Source organism: Rhinopithecus bieti, unplaced genomic scaffold (genome assembly GCF_001698545.2).
Source record: "Rhinopithecus bieti isolate Rb0 unplaced genomic scaffold, ASM169854v2 scaffold_25764, whole genome shotgun sequence".
Lineage (NCBI taxonomy): Eukaryota > Metazoa > Chordata > Mammalia > Primates > Cercopithecidae > Rhinopithecus > Rhinopithecus bieti.
Window position 1 is genome coordinate 745,176 of NW_016811771.1, and position 14,808 is coordinate 759,983.

General features: G+C 36.0%; 1 protein-coding gene across 3 annotated transcripts in view; it reads left to right on the forward strand.

The window, feature by feature from the left end:
• KCNN2 (potassium calcium-activated channel subfamily N member 2) overlaps positions 1 to 14,808 on the forward strand; it is a 447,618-nt gene that overhangs the window by 145,977 nt on the left and 286,833 nt on the right. Inside the window, exon 1 of one of the 3 annotated variants that reach the window (XM_017895038.1) lies at positions 7,856 to 7,892. The exons of the other annotated variants lie outside the window; for them this stretch is intronic. The gene's annotated coding sequence lies outside the window, so the exon portion shown is untranslated. Of the gene's footprint in view, positions 1 to 7,855; positions 7,893 to 14,808 lie in introns of those variants that run through there. 3 annotated transcript variants of the gene reach the window in all.

A 14,808-nucleotide genomic window follows, 5' to 3' on the forward strand; every position in this document is an offset into this window, starting at 1 on the left:
CTTTTCCTTTCTTTCTTTCTTTTTTTTTTTTTTGACAGAGTCTCACTCTGTCACCCAGGCTGGATGGAGTGCAATGGCACAATCTTGGCTCACTGCAACCTCTGCTTCCTGGATTCAAGCAAGTCTCCTGCCTCAGCCTCCTGAGTAGCTGGGATTATAGACACCCGCCACCAGGCTTGGCTGATTTTTGTATTTCTTTTAGTAGAGACAGGATTTCACCATGTTGGCCAGGCTGGTCTCGAACTCCTGACCTCAGGCGACCCACTCACCTCAGCCTCCCACAGTTCTGGGATTACAGGCATGAGCCACCATGTCCGGTTTTAATTTTAATCATTTTCAACATAAGACTTTACCTATATCCACATAATGGCAGTAGGCATGGCAATTAGGGGTAGAAACTTAACCAAGAAAAAGTCTAGTGGTGCCCCTATTCCTTTTAATCATGAGAGTTCTATAAAATTACCTTGTCTCTGTGAATTATTGGTATTTCATGATGTTCAGTTTTGACCCCAAAACATCGAAGAATCCTAGTTTTGTTAAATACCATATAGCGCTTCATGCCTAATATTAAAGCACAAATATCAGATGTTGTATATCAAACAAGAAAGAGACATTATTTACCTTTCCTATTTATTTTCAGAGAGCTCTAACTGGGTCCAAACTCTAGAATCATCCTTATTTAACAAAGGAATTCCGGTTTTGGCTGTGAAGGAAAGCCATTACACATTTGCCCTGCCATTCAAGGTTATTTTGCTAGTGAAAGGTGTCTGGAGCAGTGAATAGAGGATGGAGGAAAGTTTGAAAAGTTTTATTTTATTTTATTTTTTGGCTCTTTTGGATTTAATTCTGTTTTACTATTAGATCTCTAATATTAAATATCTAACTTTATTTTAATATTATGTCTCTTTTGCTGATTATGGCAATTCAATTCTTACAACACATTGAAAGTCACCATTTAAAGTCCACTGTGACAGGACAAGATTCTAATGTCCTGATGTTCCTCGTGGGATGCCCACAATCTCATCTAAATTTCTCGTTTCACTCGAAGAAAATCTTCATTTTTTTAGATTTACTTTGGGAATTTGAATTTTCATCAGTGCAAATACAAATGTATCCTGCTCTGAGGCCAATTGGTACCATATCTTCCCTTTGTGTCTTGTCACTCTGCCACATCCCATCTCATCCTGACCTTTGAGTCAAGGACCCACTGAACTGAAGTTCAGAAGTTCTAGAAGTTCTGCTGCAAGGCCAGGAAGGCTTGAGAAAGGTATTGTGGAAGAAGCAAAGGTGGACCACATCCATGGGCCTATAAGTGATGACAGCATCTGACATTCTGCACCAGCTACGTCTGCCTCAATGGCAGATAAAAGGCCATAAGAACAGACTTCAAGGAAGAGTGATTTTCCCAGTGCTTCCTTCTTACCTCACCACACCCTAGTTATATGTAACTCCAGTGAACAGCATCTATTCAGAAACTATACTGAATAAAAAGACTGGTGGAAGGGATCACATGGGTAGCAACTGTGAAACATAGATAGAGCACACAGTGACAAACATGATCACCTTTAGTTTTTCAGAAAATGAATCCCTGATTTCATTCACTTCGAGCCTAAAAGCTCAGCTATATTACTCTAGTGCCTACCAAACTGCTCTAGAAAGTCATTTCCATTTTGTTTGTGATACGTAGAAGTGCAGACTTCAGGAAGTTCACCTTTAACTTTAGCATTCTAGATGAAGTTTCCTAACTCAGTGCTTTTGCATAAAGAACTAGAAAAAAAATGGTAAGGAAAATCAGAGATGCTAACATCCTCCCCCATCCCAACTGCACCTTAAAATATGCATGTCACCTTCAAGGTTTTAAAATTGCACTGTTTATGTATGTACACATTAAAATTAATGCTACATTTAAGGAAAATAAAATTGCTTGTTTCTATGTAATTCCTGTCATTCTACAGGAAATTCACTTTTCCAGCTACTGACTAGAATGTTTAGCAACCTCACTAAAAAAATAAATAAATAAATTTCTCATTTTGCATATTCAGACCCAGAAAAGCCAAGTGACTTGTCCAAAATCAGATCTTTTGCCTTGAAGTTGAGAGGTCTTTTTAGCTCACAACGCTACCTCCTAGAAGTAACTTCTTCTGATCTAAACACAGTACTTGGTGGTCACCACTTGTTTTCCTCTTCCTGGATTGCCTAGACTCCCATGACAAACAAATAGTAGTGAAATGAGTATGAAAGTTCTTCATGTTTCACCTTTCTTGACATAGCATACTCAGTAGCCACTTTTATTTTTGGGAAATGGCCATGTCACATTATGGTGACACCACTGTTATGGTGGAGCCTCTAAAAACCCATGTGGCTTTGTGGGGTAGAGATTTAAGTTGGCCTGACCAGTTTTAGACATGTAATTTCAGAAAAATATACTTTGTTTTGTTAGTCCACTGAGATTTGGGGGTCAATGTGTTACCATAGCATAATATGCCATATCCTTATTAATACAATTTCCAAAACTTAGTAGTGGTCACATCAAGACATTATAGCATAAGAGACTCCCTTTTCAAACAGTATGCTGAATGTTTGAATAATGAGGAGAACTAAGAAGACATAGCATCTATTCAGCCAGCTAAATGAATGTAAGAAGCAAGCTTAAATGAAGGCAAAAGCATTAGGAGGAATCTTCAGTTTTCTTTGTCTTTTCTTCTAATTCAATAGGTCATTCCTGTGTTTTGGTCAAACACTGTCTGTCTTTGTGCATAGGCAGAATTGACTAAATTCTAGTTGCTGTGCAACACAAACATCTAATAGGACATACATTTAAAGTTGAGGTTTCACCTTATACAAAATATTTTCAAATGCATTTGTGAATAGTCTGGTAAAATCACACAGTGTGAAAGACGCTGAGGATATTAAGTTTGCTACTTTACATTGGATTCTAATGGCACTAAAGTATTTATCAGTAATCTGATTTTTTAATATGCTGCCTAGTCATTTTTATGTTGCATTAAGTTTATTTTGTCTTTTTTGGATCATTCCCATGCCACTTAGAGTGCACTGGGTTGTGGTCTAATTGCCTTATTATGCAGTATTAAATAACCTATAAAACAGAATAGAAGTGTGAATTAAAAAGAATGGACTTTTGTCACTGTAGGTGGTATAGAAGAGCAAAACAACAGAAATAGGACAAATGTAAATGAAATATTAAGCAGAACATGTCACTAGTATAAAGAGCTTTCAGAAGACTTTTTTCCCCCCAGAAGAAAACCAAAAAAACGGGCCTTTGGGAGCTTATTTAAACCCAAATGCAGTGAATAATTAAATACGTTTTCGCTAAAGGCTACATCTTTATTTTGCAAACCATACTTCTTTCTCAATATTTTACTGACTTAAAATGTTCAGACTCTGCTGCGTTTAGCATATTAAAACCCATAAGTGATGAAATCTTTTTTTAAATGACTTAAGTCATTTCTTTTAAAAGAATAGAATAGATGGTAGAGGGTATGAAAAGGACAGACTTATCCTGTTACTTTTAAAATAGGATAGTTATTGTGCTAAATGGGACCAAATAATAGTTTGCTACTCTAGGTGTTCTTTACACTCCATTCAAAGGAAGACTTCGAGTCCAAAGTTCAAAAATATTGATGTAGTTATAAATGCTAGTTAGTTAAAATATTGGTGTAGTTATAAATGCTAGTTAGTTAAAATATTGGTGTAGTTATAAATGCTAGTTAGTTAAAAGATTGATGTAGTTATAAATGCTAGTTAGTTGGATTTTATTTTTCCCATCTTTGATTGTGTATGTGTGTGTGTTTTTTAAATTTGGTTGTTTGTTTTATTTTGTTTTGCAAAGTAAAATGTGTCTAAAAGACTACTTAAATGCAATCTGAAATAGGAATATTCTTTATATATTTGCTAGCCTGGCCAACCAAGCTACCTGTTTCTGTGACTTCAGCTATCATTTTCAAATACACGAATTCCCACATAGTATCTAGAGTTCTTAAACATTTCCTTCTTCTGGTATTAGTTCCTAATCTCCAGCCCCATCTCAGAGTGTTTCTATTTGCCAGTTAAGAGGCACCTAAATTCCATGTATCCCAAATTCCTCCAGTAGAAGCTCTTGAACCCATGATTTCTGTTAGTGACATCACCTTCTCTCACTATCTCAACTCTGCATCTCCAAATCCTCCTTTTCCTTTATTTCTCTTTCTCCTCATATTTTTTCAGCACCAAATCCAGGTCATTTTTTTTTTTCCCTGTGAATTTCTCTCAAATACCTCTTTTCTCTTCCCATGATCACTTTCGTTAGCCTTTCCAGACTCTCAGAATAGCTCACCAACACTGCGGTGGTGTCGCCTTTACTGGTCTCCTTTTCTTTCTCCCCTGACTCTAGTTCATCCTCCACACAGCCAGAGCAGCCTTCCTGAAATACCCCTCTCATCATGGTTTATGCCTGTGGAATACCCTAGTACTTCTCTTTTTTTGTCCATGGAGTAGAGTAAAATGGTTCTAGTCTCAGACTCAAGTATTTACAAAGGTCTAGCCCCACTCTGGGTTTTCAGGTGCACCTTGTGTTACTTCTCAACAAAAGTCTCTCCTCCCCAGCCAAGCTAGTCGATTGACTAGCCTGCAAAATCATATTTCCTCTTTCTCATGTTGAGCCTTTTCTTCCATATTTCTCAGATGTAGAATTCCCTATTCTGTGCCCCCTAAAAAGGACTTAGTGTATATTTACAACACTCTTTCTTTTTACAGACTCTTTCCTTTATTCAACATGTATGTAGTGTGCATCTACAGTGGATCATATCTCTGAAGCGGTTATTGATGGGAGCTGAGGGAAGTGTCTTTGTGACGAACTCGCTAACAACTAGTTGTTGTTTTGGGGTGTATTAGAACACTGGACTGTCAAGTACCTTCTCACAATAACTGCTCTCTGAGCATATAGAGAACTTCATGTTCATTTTCTTCTCCCCTGACAGTGTCTCTAGACTAAATAGGTGCCCAGTGCAATTTTGTTGATGAGTAAACTGTGCCTTGGACAAAATCTTACCCTTCTGAGATGCAATCTCATCATTTGTGAAAAGAAGAATAGAAAATGGTGTATCACTGAGGAAATGTGATTGTTCTGGTCATCACGCACATGTATTTTCTTTGTCCATGCATGGTTGGCTAACTTTTAATACCCGTACCTAGTATATTACATGATCTTTGCGGAAAGACCTGTAAATTTTTTAGTAGATGTGTGTAACTTGATTTTCAGCATCTTGAGCATTTTTATTATAGATCTTATTTGAGCAAATTATTGCCTTCCATTCTTCCTTTTAAATCATCATAGGAATTTTTTTCTTGTCCTTGAAATAAAGGCAATTGAGACCATTTCTGATACATTGTGTCTGTCTCAGAATTACTTTCAGGAACATTAAGTTAACTTACATGCACCTCTTGAGGGCAGTTTTATGAAAGAAAACAATAGACTCTTTCTTAAATGATATTCATCTCTCCAGTAATACCCAATACACCAAAGTTGCCCAGCTCTTTACATGCTGAGAGGCATGTTGACACAGAGTAGGGATGTCTTATCACAGAGAATTAGAGTGATAGCAAATTCAGTCAATGAACTAAAAGTCCCATCTCTGTCACAGTGACTTAAATATGTGTAAAGCTCAGAAGCTGTCATGGCAGTGCACTTCAGAACTAAATACCACAGTGGGAACACAGTAGGTAGGTTGTGACTGGCACTGGGTTCTAGATATTTTTATGCTAGGTGTTGAGTCTCTGCATATTAGCATTACCATGAGCTCAAGGATTAAAACACAAGAATGAATCCACAATTATGTTGGTAAGCTAAAACATACACATTTCTCTCATACGACAGAAAGTCAAGCATATGTACAAATCAGTGCCTCTACAAATTCAAGATTTCTAACTTCATCTGGATCTTCAAATTGAACTGGGTGTAATTGTGGCAACTTTTAGTGGTAATCAGTCCACTGCTCTTAGTGGTAATCAGTCCACACTCTCATCCCTTGCCTGTTTCCCTCTATTTCTCACTCTCAGCAGATGATTTTATTTTATTTTATTTTATTTTTTGAGACAGAGTCTCGCTCTGTCACCCAGACTGGAGTGCAGTGGTATGATCGTGGCTCACCACAAGCTCCGCCTCCCGGGTTCACGCCATTCTTCTGCCTCAGCCTAGTTGATTTTATTTTTAACTTCACAGAGGGAATAGAGGCCACTATGTGGGGTGATTCTGTTAAACTCCAACTTTCCCTCCACTCTATGCTAATGCTGACATCTTTAATTCCTGTTTAAAGGGATGAGGGTGGTGAACCAGACTGGCTACTTGGTTCTGCAGTGTATTCATCAACCCATCTGTCTTTAGAACAGTCGATTTCAACTCAGGCTGCACATTAGAATAACCTGGGATGCTTTCATACGAAGCTGACACTGAGAGCCCACCTTTGGCTAATGAAATCAGAATCTCTGGAGTGAAGCTCAGGTGTATGGTTCTAATAAAAAGGAGGCTTTACAAACCAGTCCTCAGCCTAAAAAAATCCACAAGGGTAAGCATCTTGTTTGTGTGCTCAAAACTGTTCCACTTAATACGCTGCAGGGCCCCTGACTCAGAGTCGATGCTTGATGTGTATTTTTGTCTAGCTCTGTCACCAACCTTTCCTCATCCACTGGCTCCTTATCCTCAGGAGACTTACATGACCTCTCAACAACATCTTCTCTCAACTACTATCTTCTCTGTCTTTCCTTCACAGTCTCTCCCAGTCATTATTTCAGTTTTGAAAACTGGCTTCTACTCTCACTGCTCCACTAGTACTGCTCTCATCTGAGTCCTCCATGATCACATTCACTCTTTATTTTTCTTAGATTTTTGCTGCTCTTGATACACTATTGGTGACTTCTGCCTTTTTTTTTTTTTTTTTTTTTTTGAGACAGGGTCGCACTCTATTGCCCAGGCTGGAGTGCAGTGGCACAATCCTGGCTCACTGCAGCCTCACACTACTGGGCTCAAGGGATCCTCCTGCCTCAGTCTCCCGAGTAGCTGACTACAGGCATGCACCACCACACCTGGTTAATTTTTAATTTCTGCCTTTTAAGACTGTCCTGCTCCCTTGTCTTCAGGGCCATCATCGATTTGCTTCCTCCTCATGTCTCCTTTACTAGTTCCCCTTACTCTGCTGACTCCTTAAATGTCACTATTCCTTTGAATTCCATTTCCTTTTCTTCTTACTCTTCATCTCCTTTCTAAGGCATTTTCATTGGTTTTGAGCTTCTTTGAAAATATTGTGAAATCCATGGACCCTTTCTCCAGGAAATTAAAATTTGGATATAAACCAAAAAGTTGGCACCTGACTTCAGTAGGTTTGTGGACTGCTGTTGTATTTCATGTTTATCAACAGGACACATGTAATTAAACCTAAGAAAACTGGAAAAAATTATAGGATCGATGGCAGAAATTCCTGAGGAATGAGGATGTGGGTTTATAAAAAGTCTTGACATTATAATTGTATGAAGACATTATACTTATCAAGTCAAATATAGAAACTTTATATCCAGGATTCCAAAAAAGCTAACTGCTAAAATCTCTGTTCAGCTTTCTTTCTCCTAAAATTACAAGATTTCCCTATAAACCCAGATGCGTATTGCTGAAATATGAAATGTCACATCTAATTTCTGTTCTCATGTGGACTCATTCTCCAATTTAAATACATTCAATCCTTGTTATTCACAGATTCCTTATTTGTGAATTCACCTACTCACTAAAATTTTTATGATCCTAAAATCATTTTTTTCAGTGCTTTCATTATTGTTCATAGACAGGTGGAGAGCAGCAAAAAATTTGAGTTGCCTCATGTGCAAGTTCCTAGCTGGGGTCAAACAAGGTAAGGTTTTGCTTCTTTTTTCAGCTTTTATACTGTAAACAAGTAGTCTTTTCACAGGATGGTTAGTAGCACAGTTTTTGCATTTTTGTGCTTTTTGTTGGTGATTTTGCTATCTAAACTGGCTCCCAAGCCTAGTGTTCCTAAGGGCTAGAGGGCTGTGATATGCCTTATGGAGAAAATATGGTGTTGGATAAGCTTCATTCAGGCATGAGTTCTAGTGCTATTTTCCTGAGTATAATGTTAATGAATCAATAATATATGTTAAATAAAGAGTCTTTAAGCAGAAACACACGTAATGCATGATATGTATTGATCTGTCAAGGAAAATGTTGCTACTGGAGGCTGGTAGGAACCTAACCCTATATTTCCCCTAGAAGTATTCATGAATTCAGCATTTATGGAGACTTTATAAAATATGGCTACTGCAAATAATGAGAATTCACTGTATATACAAACTTGTAAAAGTAGTCTTTATGGCAAGCCAACCTTGACATAAGTAATAATCACAGAAAAATATTTCTTTTCATGTATATTGCATTATAATTATACGTGAGTGAATTTTGCTATGTATAAAAGCAAAGTGTAAAATTAATCTATAAATGCTATAGTAATTTTAAATTTAAATTTGAGAAGCATCTAAATACTTATCAAGCCAAATTGTAGTTATTAATGATGATAGGAAGCACAAAGAGGTGAATAATTTATGCCTCAATTATTAGAAATAAAATGTTCACTATTTTATTAGTATATACTTGACTATATACTAATATAGGGTTTAAACTATTTCTTACCTAGAAACCTAGCAGCTCATAGCTTTGTTCACTGAATGTGAGGGCCCTTTGCTCTGGCAAAACTGGAATGTTTAAAATGTTACAGAACAGACACATTTCAACAGACATATGTGTGGACCACAAGCCTATAAAAAAAGCTCAATATCACTGACCATTAGAGAAATGCAAATCAAAACAATGACATACCATTTCACATCAGTCAGAATGGCATTATTAAAAAGTTAAAAAAAAAAAAAACAGATGATTTCAAGGTTGTGGAGAGAAGTGAACACTTATTTACTGTTGGGAGTATAAATTAGCTCAACCATTGTGGAAAGTAGTGTGGTGATTTCTCAGCGAGATAAAAACAGAAATACCATTGGTCAATCCCATTACTGAATATATACTCAAAGGAATATAAATTGCTCTGTCATAAAATCACATGCACAAGTATGTTCACTGCAGCATAATTACAATAGCAAAGACATGGAACCAACCTAAATGCCCACTAATGGTGGACTGGATAAAGAAAATGTGGTACATATACACCAGGGAATACTATGCAGCCATAAAAAAGAATGAGATCATGACCTTTGCAGAAACATGGATGGGGCTGGAGGCCATTATTCTCAGCAAACTAACACAGAAGCAGAAAACCAAACACCACATGTTCTCAATAGTGGGAGCTGATTGATGAGGATTCATGGACACAAAGAGGGAACAACAAACTCTAGGATCTACCTGAGGGTGGAGGATGGGAGGAGGAAGAAGATAAAAAAGATAACTGTTGGGTACTAGGGTTATACCTGGGTGACGAAATAATCCATCTACCAAAACACATGGCAGGAGTTTACCTATATAACAAACCTGTGCATGTGCCCTGAATCTAAAAGTTTAAAAGGTGTTACAGTAATTGACACATTAAAAGATGACTTTAATGAGAGTGTTATTTTCTATATAGACAGAAAAATGTTGCATATACCTTATGTCTATCGTTCCTACTTGTAGAAATGTTCAGACTTTTATTTGGGCTCACTACTACTCCATGTTAGTAACTCCTTGTGGTTGGTTTCATGAATTACCCTATATTTTAATTCAATTAAAATTTATATTAAAATAAGTATTAAAATATTTCTTTTATGTTAAAGTATAATAACAGTTTATACTATTATAATATACATTTTGTTATATGAGCATATACTTATTAAATTTATTAAATATATGTTGTGTATATCTTATACTTAATAACTAAGTCATAATGCCAATGAAGAAGAAACATGTGGTGAAAACACTTAAAAATTTTTTGTCAGCTCTTATTTTCATTCAAATAGTAATCTGGTTTACTTTATTCTCAATCTATAATGAAATATTTTTTGGCCATAAAGGAAGTCACTTACCGATTGATACATACAGTAGTGCTGCTAACCCTAGAAAACATTGTGTTAAGTGAAAGCACCTAGTCCAAAGGGTTGCATGGTGCATAATTCCCTTTGTGTGGCATGCCGATGATAGGCAAATCTATACAGATAAAGTAAATTAGTGGTTGCCCAGGTGTTGGCTGGGAATGTGTAGTGATGCTAATAGGGGTAGAGTTTCTTTCAGTGGTAATGAAAATGTTCTAAAATTGTGGCGATGGTTAAACCATCTTGTGAATGTACTAAAAACTAATTAATTGTGTAATTTAAATGAGTGAATTAATTATATATCAATAAAGCTATCATAAAAGTTTTTAATAAAAGAAAATATGAATCACGTTTTCTTCAGTCTGCCTGAACTTCAAGTATAAAGTTAAAAAAATTGCTTTCATGAACTCTTTGTGCAAAAGCTACTAGACATTGGATTTCAGAAGACCAAAATGACTGCAGGGACATCTGTGTAAGGACAGGTGATAAACATGAAATATGTATTTACCTTTAGTAGTAGTACGACTAAGTGACTTTTATAAATGAGATGATCATATATCCAATTTGCCATTAGAGTCCAGATTATAGGTCTTGTCTTGGCCTAATTAATAGTGGCGTCTTTCACCCTCAAAACTTTTCTGATTTAGATGATAAATTATGTGAATGTTTTTGTAGTAGCATGTGTAAAGCCTTATCTTCTAACAATATAGATATAATGCAATTAATAAGAGCAGGAGAATTGCCTTTGGAGTACTGCTGGGAATAAATGGATATCCCTTTAAATTAGATGCTGGGGGAAAGAAAAGGAGGGACAAGAAGAGATTACAAACTAATTTGAGACCACGAAACCAATAGAAAATTGATCAAAGTTTTGGTCCTGTAGCTCTCAAGGCCATTAGAAATTCCTTCATCTCCATAATTGATAATATTCAGGTCTTGCTGTTCCAGTGATTCTTTCCCTGAACTCATATTTCAGATGATTGGGGCATACACTATCACAAAGTTTTGTTAAAGATATTGCCCATGAGTTTTTGTTTAATTTATTCTATTTACTCTTTCTATATGGGGAATTCAAAGAGATTTAAAAATCTATAAAATCTACACTTCAGTTCCCATCTTCTTCCCAGATCCCTCCAGATAACACATTTCCCTCTTCCTTGGTTTCTTCTTCTTTTTTTTCTTATTCAGTGTCTTCTTCTTTTTTTTTTTCAATTCAGTATATCCTCCAGTAAATTGTCAAGAAAGAGTTTATGAGAGGTTTTTGTTTTGTTTTTGTGATTTTATAATTTACATTCCTGAAATGTCTTTATTTTACCCTCACATTTATTTGATAGTTTGGCTAAGTAGAGAATTCTCGTAAAAAATCTATTTCCTTCAGAATATTGAAAGCATTTTTTTCTTTCTTTTTCATTCCCAACAATGGCTAAGATGATCTTCAGTCCATTGCATGCAATTTGTCTTATTATTGCTATTGGTCTTGTTGTCTTTGAAAGTTTTAAGGATTTCTCTTTGTCTCCATGATAGCTTTCATTATTCCTGTTATAGGGAGAAGAAAGGAAAAGTTGAACAATTTGCTTAAGATAGCACAAGTAGTAACCCTCCTATATGAATTGAACCCAAGTCCAACGCCCTTGTTCTCTTTACTGCTTCACAAGAGTTTAAATAGATAGCTTCAAACGAGACATCAGGTCCCCACAACACTAACATTTACTGAGTGTTTACCCAGCCCTGAGCTAAGTGCTTCACATACATTATCTGATTTCATTCTCACAAGAACCCTAGGAGACAGGTTCTAGTTCTAGCCCCGATTTATAGATGAGAACGCTGAGCCATGGAAACATCACACAGGCAGCAAGAGAAAGTCCTAAATACATAATGTCAGGATTCTAGACCAGGGGTCAGCAAACTTTTCCTTAAAAGGGTAATTAGTAAATATTTTAAGCTTTGTATGCCATACAGTCTGTTGAAATTACTCAGATCTGTCATTGTAGCATGAAGATAGCCACAGACGACGTTTAGAGAATGAGCGTGGTTACGCTCCAATAAAACTTTGTTTACACATGTAGATTATGGGCTTGATTTGGCTTGTGGGCTATAGTTTGTCCACCCATGACTTAGATGATAATTTTTTTGGTTTTAAAAAAAGCAGAAATAATGAACACCTGGTAATGAAGCCAAATTCTGCTCTACCGGATTGATTATTACATTCTTGGTACTAAGCAAACACTCAATTAAAGCATGCGCATTTCAAAGCCTCCGAGGAAATATCTAAGTATTGAAAATTGATTAAGGAGGAAAAAGTTAGCAAAGGTAAGGGTAGATTCTAGTAGCACTGGCGCTTGAAGAAGGGGTGGAGGACTCCCCAGAATTCCTGAGGTTTCTTCCTGTGTACATTGGTGTGTTCTTTTGGGTTCCTCATATGACTCAGACACCTTCTTTCAAAGAATGAAACAATGAAAATGGATTAATGGGACCATAATCAATAGTTACAATTTGGCCAAGATGGAACTACAACCCAAGTGCCTTTCAGTCATCCAATACCTTAATAAAACAAACAACAAAAAGCAACCTTCCCTGAGGGAAATTTTAAAAGCAACCTCAGTGTTAATCGAAAGGAGTAATTCAGTAAAGCCATCAATGAGTAACTTTTAGATTATACTTAGGAGGTTTTGGTAACAAGAAACAGGTAATATCATTGGTTCCAAATGAGTAATATGGTCTGGTATTATTTATTTGGAACCAAGATCAGAGGAATTGTTTACTTGTCACCTCCACATAACCATGGGCTTAGGAAGGAGGAGGAGTGTACTGACTTGGTGACAGGAATGTTCTGCTTTGCGAAGAATGTAACTTGAATAGACTTAACGAAATATTTTCATTTGTCAAAAGGACTTGGTTCACAGTTTGTGTTTGTATTGTATAGGAAACCAGCAAGATAGCAATCATTTAAGATTTTATTCCTACTAGAATATAGACTTGTCAGCTATAACCAGGATCCAAGGCTCAGGATAGAAGCCATGATCACTTTTATCTTTTATGCCACAGTGAATAATAAGAAAATTTCTAAAGGGTGAATTTAAAGCAGAAAATTTGCTTTATAGTAAGCTTGGAGTAAGAAACCAGTAGCTAGATAAAGAATAACAAAAAAGAGTTACTTTTCTTCATTGTGAAACACATTCCTTGTACTCGGTGACACAGACCCTTTGAGCTTGTTTGTGGACTAACACTCTAAGGCAGGAAGGGATCATGCTTGTCTCCAGGCTTTGAAAAACAGTTGTCTCCTTGCTACAGTTAAATGAATAAATCATGGTAGAACCCAAGACATAAAATTGTGTTACAAGTCAGACACTTCTTTTGCATTCCCTCCTTGAGTCACTGTCTCTGCACATCTAAATTTTCACTGTGTGTTTCTGCATTGATTAGTCCCTGGACACCTGCCTCTAGGAAGAGACAAGATAGCAATAATCAATTGTTTTCTTTTAACTCAATGAACATCACCTGTAGCCTCCACATTATTTGGAAAATAGTTCTGTAAATAATTTTTGAAGCTCCTTTTGCACATTTATGTTAGAAAGTAGATATAAATTTTCTGTCTGGACCAAAATGTGTCAGCAGTTTTTAGTACCTAGGATAAGTCTAAGAGATAAATACATCCTAGGTCTCTACCACATTGAATTTAAAGCATTTTAATGAACTAGCCAGTTACCCAAACTATCCTCAGGGACAACTGAGTATTTGGTTTCTTAAAACATTATAATATAGAACTCAATGTATTTTATGTAAAAGAGTGTTAGCTTTCATCTGGTAAATTTACTTCAACTGGAATTCTCTTCTCTGTGGTTTCCAAAGGTTTTTAATTTAATAACTCACTTTTTTTAATCAGTGATTTTCTGTTTCTCTCATCAGTCCGACATTAGAAATGAAAACAGTTTGGAATTTCGATAACATGAGAAACAATGAAAAACAAAGTAAATTATTTACTCATTTTTTTTGTCTGAGAAATATATGTGTGTTATTTACATTGGACTAACATAGAAGATAATTGACATTAACATATGGCTTTGCAATCAGTGACAGCTATGGATGCTCAAATGATTTGAATCAGTTATTAACACTTCAGGAAAATGTAGGTTGGTAGGTCTCAAAAGTGTAATCCCTGAAACCATTGTGTATACCCATGAACATTATGAGGCATCTTACAATGTTGTCATTGGACCATGTGAATCCGAAGTTCTTATGTAAAGGTAAATTTATGAGCTTCATTCAAGATTGTTTTAAGTAAAATAATTAGAAATTATCAATAGATACAGAAAAATCATTTGATAAAATCCATTACTCATTTATTATAAACACTCCCAGCAAACTGGTAATAGAGAGGAACTTCCTAAATTTGATAGAGAATATATACAAAAACCCCCAGCTACCACCATACTCAAAGCTTACCCACTAAGATCAGAAACAAGGCAAGAATGTCCCATCTTACCACTTCATTTCATTGTTGCACTGGATGTTCTAGCTAATGCAATAAGAAAAGAAGTAAAAAGTATAGAGATTGAGAAGACAGAAACAATACTGTCTTTGTTCACAGATGACATGATTATCTATGTAGAAAAAATTTTTAAAAACCTTCCTGGGACTAATAAGCAATTACAGCAAGGTTGCAGGATATAAGGTAAATACACAAAAGTCTATTGCTTTCCTATATACCAGCAATTAACATGTGGAATGTGAAATTTAAAATGC